Here is a 7239-nt window from a genome sequence, read left to right as displayed (position 1 = left end):
ACTATAATGGTTATAATCATTATTGAAACATTTAAATGTAGCACTACGATATCCTTTGTTCATTTGAATAAATAAAATAACGTGCATATTTTTACGTACCAACAAAATATAATATATAGTTACAATCAAATATAAGATATTTTACTATGCATATTAAATACATATTGTGTATTTTTCATTGAAATGTCGGTCTTTTCGTAATTAACGTCGAGCAAGAGTTGTCGTTCGTGCGGGAAGGTATCGTTTACTTCCGGTTGTCAAAAGTTATAAGCGCGTAAATTTCAACAAAGCTAGTATGGATTCTATAATAACATCGGCGAATTTAATTCCAATAAATAATAAAATAACTGTCGAGGATGTGTTGAACTATTCCAAAGTAGAAATTCAAGCGTTTTTACGCGCAAATAATGTTAAAATTAGTGGAAGCAAGTTGACACTTGCCCAACGGGTAGTAGATACGATCGGATCGCGGTGTGACATTGTGTCGGATTGTGCACCACAGTCGTCATCTTTTGGTGTTGAAACTCCCGAAATAGCTGAGCTCCGAGCAGGATGGACTGGGACTTCATGTCATTTCCCTACAGTGAAGCTTAGCGACATCGAGAGCTACTTACTGCACAGTAGCCACCGCACAGAAGATGCCGAAAAAATGCAGTGCTACAGACAATACATCAGGGATCTCAAATTTTATAAAGAAGGATTTATCCACAAAATTATGATAAATTCCATAAGCGACAGCAGCAAGCACTGCTACATTCGCTCCAAATGTTATCCTTCAATGCAGCAAGGTGTCTATGAGCAATGGATTTTAATGACCAAGGAGAACCCTTTGAAGTTGTCATGGCATACTGCACATGCCCTGCGGGGTACTTATATAATTATTGAGGACGTTTATACTTGAAACATTGTTTTGGTTTTCTTAAGTAAGGAAACCAGATATATTGTTCACAGATACATTTGCTCATATAAACATGTATGTCATACATTCTCTGAGTGCAGACAAAGGAGTCATGATGAGTGATTACTGTATTATAAACATTTAGCCACTTACCAGGCAATAAAAGAAAATAACAATTACAATAAAATTTCACACATTTTTTTATTCAAGTCATTGTCAACTCGTACACTTTTCATTTAAATCAGTTTTCATGTAAAGAACATTATTTCTATTTAACAAAATTTGCATCTGAATGTATTTGAGAATAATGTTTGCATAATAACAACTATATAATTACAATGTGCCATAACCCAAAAATTAAGTTTGCCACAAATCCTTATTAAAAGAAGAAAGAGTCAATTACATAAATGAGTCGTGTTCTGAGGAAACTGGGCATATTGAATGCATGTGCGAAAAGTGTCGTCCCAGATTAGCCTGTGCAGTCCGCACAGGCTAATCCGGGACTACACTTTCTGCCAAAAGCCTAAACTGGATTTTTGCTAAGAAGAGACATTACTTAAAAGAAAAATTCAATACAAGCGGAAATTGTTGTCCCTGATTAGCCTGTGCACAAGCATTATGCCCACTTTTCTCAGAACACAACTCATATTTGATCAAATTACACCTTAAGTTTGTTTATAAGTAAAGTACGTGTTATCTGATATTGCCTTCTACAAGAATATTAAATATTTACTTATTCAGTTATATTATTTCTTGTACTGGAGATAATTTCTACATATTATCCCTTACCCGTTATTTTATAATCTTATATATATAATTTCTTGTTCATGGGTCCTTCGGCATTTTTTGTAAAACAACTTTCTTTGAAAATTTACCCACTCTGCCGCTGAAATTATGGCACTCAAAGATAGAGCAGTAGTCTTTCGCCATTGTTTATATTGACACCGGAAGTGGGTATACCTTCCAGCAGGAACGGCAACTCTGTTTAAACGGAATTATTAAAATCCAGAATTGAAATGAACATTGCAGAAAAAGTGTCGATATTGCTTATATTCGTCCATATCCGCACTTTTCGGTCATATCCGCGAATATGAGTCATATACGTATTTTAGACGGACCGCTTTTTACCCGGGATACTCGTGATACCTTCCCGAATGGGAGACAACTTCTTAATTACGAAAAGACAGAATACGTAGTGGGTGTCATCTCTAACATATCTTTTTTCGAACAGCTGTCCGTTTATTTGGATACAAACAATAACTGGCGACGGGATCGGATAAACCATGAGCAATGGCTTGAGACTGCTGGAGGTCACAATAAAAAGACCGAAGTATGGATCGTTGAAATGTCACCCCTTCCACTGCTGTAAATACATAGATAAGTGATAATATATCTTTTTGAAATTGACGTAAGACAGGTATGATAAAAGAGATAATTGTGATGTGCGATTGTCGTTGAGTTCCTATGGTAAGCAGTACTGCGGTTGGTGCGCAGAAAGACAACACTGTCCATTATACTTGATTTCTAGAGCTAGGACGTTTTAATGTTTTTGACGCTCTGTCTGTTTGTCTGTCTGCTCAAACTCTGGCAAGGCTCCTCAGTTTTATTGCGAGGGACACACTTTTCTACCCGCTAGCGTAAACACTGACGTGGGTCGCCGGTGCTGGTACAGCGAGTCCGAGTCGTCCGAGTAAGCGTAAGCAGTGTTAAAACGCCTTAGCTCTAAAAATCAAGTCTACTCGATGGCGTTTTCGTTCTGTTATCCAGCAGCAATACGGTTACTTAAGGCAGTGACTAAGGTCTTACATCATATTATCCCTTTTTTTCATTGCTGTTTAACGTTAACTCTTTTTCTTGCAAATGGACGTATTCTTATTTACCTACCGGTATATATGCTAATACGTGTTTATTTTTATTTATCTGTTATCGTCCCTTAATATTTTCTTCGTTGGTTTAAATGATACTAAACTGTATATTTTCAATAAGAAGTGTTTAATTTATTTTCATTTAAGTTACTAGTTCGTGTCAGATGGGACTCTATCACGATCCGGTTCCACTGCTGGAGAAGGATGGCGCAACGTTTACGGATGCCATGACAATTCTTCAATTTAGCCGGTGGTGGTGGTGCTGGTGGTGATGATGGTGGTGGTGATGGTTGTGGTGGTGGTGGTGATGATGGTGATGTTGATGGTGGTGTTGATATTCGTGGTGATGGTGGTGTGGTTTGGTGACGGTGGTTGTGATGGTGATGCTGATGGTGGTGGTGTTAGTTATAATGATGTTGATGGTAGTGGCGATGGTGGTAGTGGTTGTGGAAATGATGATGTTGCTGGTGTTGATGGTTATGGTGTTGGTGATGATGGTGTTGGTGAAGGTGTTGGTGAAGGTGATGGTTGTGGTGGTGATGGTGATGATGGTGTTTGTAATGATAAACGGGAGATCAGCATGCACTAGGTCGCTTCCGGGGGATAACTTTTGATATCCGAAAGGGTTCCTTAAAAGTTCATTCAACTCGCCGTGGATATAGCGCACACTATGCTAATATGCTAAATTATAGGCTGTACGTACGTCCCCCCCCCCCAACGCCATCGCTCATTAAAAATCCAGAGAATAAACTATGCCTTCCCGACAAGCAGCCGACGGGAAATCAGCGTGCACTAGGTCGCTTCCATGGGATAACTCTTTATTTGTCCGAAACGGGCCCTTAAAGGTCCATATCCACTCGCCGTATATATTGCGCGTAAAATGCTTAATAGTCTGTTTGTACGTCCCCCTGAAGCCCACCTTAAATAAAACCCCGGGTCGAAACTAGGTCAGCCCGGCAGGCACTCAACTGGTTATCAGCGTGCACTAGGTCACTTGCGTTGATAACTCGTGGTCGTCCGAAAGGGGCCCTTAAAGGTGCATACCCATTCGCCGTAGATATAGCGCATAATATGCTAAATAGACTGTATATACGTCCCCTATCACCGACCCTTATTAAAACCCGGGCTGATATAAGGTCAGTCCGACAGATCTGCATACACTAGGTCATACCGGGGGAAAACTCTTGTTTGTCCGAAAACGCTCTATAGGCTGTATGTACGTCCACCTGACGCAGACCCTTATTAAAAACCCGAGCCGAAACTAGGTCAGCCCAACACGCAGCCGACGGGAGATGCTTGCAAGAGGTCGCTACCGGGAGATAACTCTTGTGTGTTCGAAGGGGTCCCTTAAAAGTGCATACCCACTCGCCTTGGATAAAGCGCATAATACAATAAATAAGCTGCATGAACGTCCCTCTGACGCCGACCCTAGATAATCCCCCGATCCAAAAGTAGGTAATTCTGACAGGCAACCGACGCGAGATCAGCGCGCACTAGGTCGATTCGAGGGGATAACTATTGTTTGTGATGGCCTGCTAAATAGGCTAAAACTTAATAATATGATGAATGGTTCAACCTATGCAATAAGATTGCTAAAAAGCTTAAATAGACTGCATAGGCTGATTAGGTTTCTAAATAGCCTTAATAGGGTGTTTGTTTCAACTTATTTAATAAACTTGATTAAAGGGTGCTTAATACAGCATATAACTCGAACCCACAACCGCCGGCTCTACCAACTGAGACACCTGGCGGCTGGTTCTTGCCCGAGTACTCCCTCTAATCTTTAAGGCCGACCTCCTGATGAAAAGTGCGTACAGTGCGAGGCTTCACCCACTACCGTTTTATAAACCGCATAGACCAAGATAATTGAATTTAATATAATTATCAATTATTTCCACAAAAGGATTTTATGTGGTGGAAAATTTACACGTATTTCCATTTTTAAATAGTCCTCTTTCTAACACGATTATTAATAATTTTTAATAAATAGTTTGACAACAAACGTGGAGTGCTTGAAGATGTTGAATATTGATTTTTACATTAAAAGTTTATACGTGATGATTACAAAATAAACGATGTGGTTTGGGTTACAGTTACGTCTTAGTATAGTATGATTAATGGGTGATTCGTTTGGCCTTTTTATGTTTATATTTTCTATATTTAATGTCAACCATTTACGCATCCTAATAAATAAATAAAATCCGAATTCTCATGCGTTCTAAATTAAGCAACAATGGTTACAGTTCGTGTTCTATTAAGAAATTCAATAAAAAGCTGCGTGTTTCACTATTCAAACCGACCGACCCTTTTTGTATGCAAGAACAATGATAAAATAACGGTTCATTTAAATTCTGTGGAAAATTGCCACATCATTTGCGATTTATATGACTAAACTATATGAGCAAAAAACTATCTGCTTACAAAAATAATATCAGTTTTGATTGTTTGTAAAAACAGTACCTATGTGAGCCTTTTAAATGTCACTTTTCTTTTTAATTAATATATCAGGACAAAACGGAAAACTCTGGGACCTTGTATTGTGAAACTGTAACCCCATGCCAATATATCTTTTACTGCTCAATTTCATAGTCGCGTTAGTTTCATATTGACCATACTATCTCTTCTAAACAACTTTCCACATATGTTGAGTAAAGCATTAAAGCATTGCTGTGTCAGGCAGCGATTACGTACCAGATAAAGGTAGAAAAAACACGTCTGTTGTGATAAAAGAATGTACAATATCCATATCAACAATAAGCACATAATTGATATCACCCGCCGAATTAAAAAAAATCCTTTAGTTTCAATCAATTAGAAGGCTATCTATAACTCTAAACTGACAATCATTCTAACGAATCTTGTCTAAGAAACACCAAAATATGATAATACACATTTTATTTGTATTGTATTTAATTCTATACAACAGCTTCGTGCAGACAAAATTCTTCAATAGCAATGAAATAATGGGCCTAAACTTTATAGGTGATCCCCACAAAACATGCTAGTGCATTACCACAGTATGATTATACATTTCTTTAATCACATTTGATACAGTAGTTGTTCATTAACAGTTTCGGAGAGACAAATTTACTCAATTTAAATAAATAACAGGGTCATAACTCTGGACTTACCTAGTCAATCCAATAACAGGGTTATAACTCTGGACTTACCTAGTCAATCCAATAACAGGGTCATAACTCTGGACTTACCTTGTCAATCCAATAACAGGGTCATAACTCTGGACTTACCTAGTCAATCCAATAACAGGGTCATAACTCTGGACTTACCTAGTCAATCCAATAACAGGGTCATAACTCTGGACTTACCTAGTCAATCCAATAACAGGGTTATAACTCTGGACTTACCTAGTCAATCCAATAACAGGGTCATAACTCTGGACTTACCTAGTCAATCCAGACGAATCTCCAACGTGTACTAACACAGTATGAACATCGACATTTATTTAATTTTCATGACATTTTATACAATGGTTACCAAAAAAAAAGCTCCGGACGTACAAAACGTCTCAATTTCAATCAATTAAGGCGCCCATAACTCTGAGGTAACAAAGTCCCATTCCGACAGAATATACACTTGAACCACCGCAGTATGATGATAAACATATATTTTTTTAAGTTTCGTTGTATTATATTCAATAGTTACTGAGAAACAGCTCCGGGTGGACAAAATTCCTTAATTACTGAGTAACATGTACATACACGCACAATTCCTTAATTTCAATTTAGGGGGCATAACTCTAGAGCTACCAAGTTGATCCCGACTGACTGTAAACGTGCACCACCGCACACTGATCCTACACATATATTGATGAGTTTCATGAAAATCGATGCAAAAGTTAATTAGAAACAGCTCCGGGCATACACAATTCATGAATTTCATTCAATTAATGGGACATAACTTGGAGTTACCGATCTCGAAAGAATCCGCAGTATAATTATACGAATTTATTTTAAGTTTCATGACATTCCATGAAATAGTTACCGAGAAACAGCTCCGGAAACATACGTGCGACGGACGGAAAGACGGACAACGCTAAAACAATAACCCTTCGCCTTCGGCGGGGGATAAAAACTCACCGGAAATAGACAAAAGTATAAAACGTTTCTAGCGCTTTCTCGGTATTTTTAGAAAACAGCGTATCGCCTACAGAAAGTAACTTTAATTATCTCATTCGAGTACATAAGCCTAGATAAACGAGCAGTTGCGGCATTAAGAGCTAAAGCCCTTTAGTTCCATGTTTCGAACGTGTAAGTTACGAAAGCGTGCATTTTGACGTTACGCCGCACGACGCAGCTCGATATCCATGCCGTTAAATTCCGGAGGTTTCGAACTTCATTTATTATTGGTCAAATATTATAAATGTCTTAAACACATTTATTCGTTATGTTTTAGGCAAAAATCGACCTTTAACGGACCTTGTTTGGAGATGACAATGAAAAAATACCTTGGGCCTGA

The 7239-nt window shown here is 38.3% G+C and overlaps 1 pseudogene; it reads left to right on the top strand.

The window, feature by feature from the left end:
- The first annotated feature begins 295 nt into the window (after positions 1–295).
- Positions 296–4543, top strand: LOC127840495 (uncharacterized; annotated as a pseudogene).
- Positions 4544–7239: the final 2696 nt, after the last annotated feature.

This window comes from Dreissena polymorpha, chromosome 8, assembly GCF_020536995.1.
Source record: "Dreissena polymorpha isolate Duluth1 chromosome 8, UMN_Dpol_1.0, whole genome shotgun sequence".
In the NCBI taxonomy this organism is placed as follows: Eukaryota; Metazoa; Mollusca; class Bivalvia; order Myida; family Dreissenidae; genus Dreissena; species Dreissena polymorpha.
Note: the sequence above shows the minus strand (reverse complement) of the source record. Positions and strands in the feature narration are given on the sequence as shown.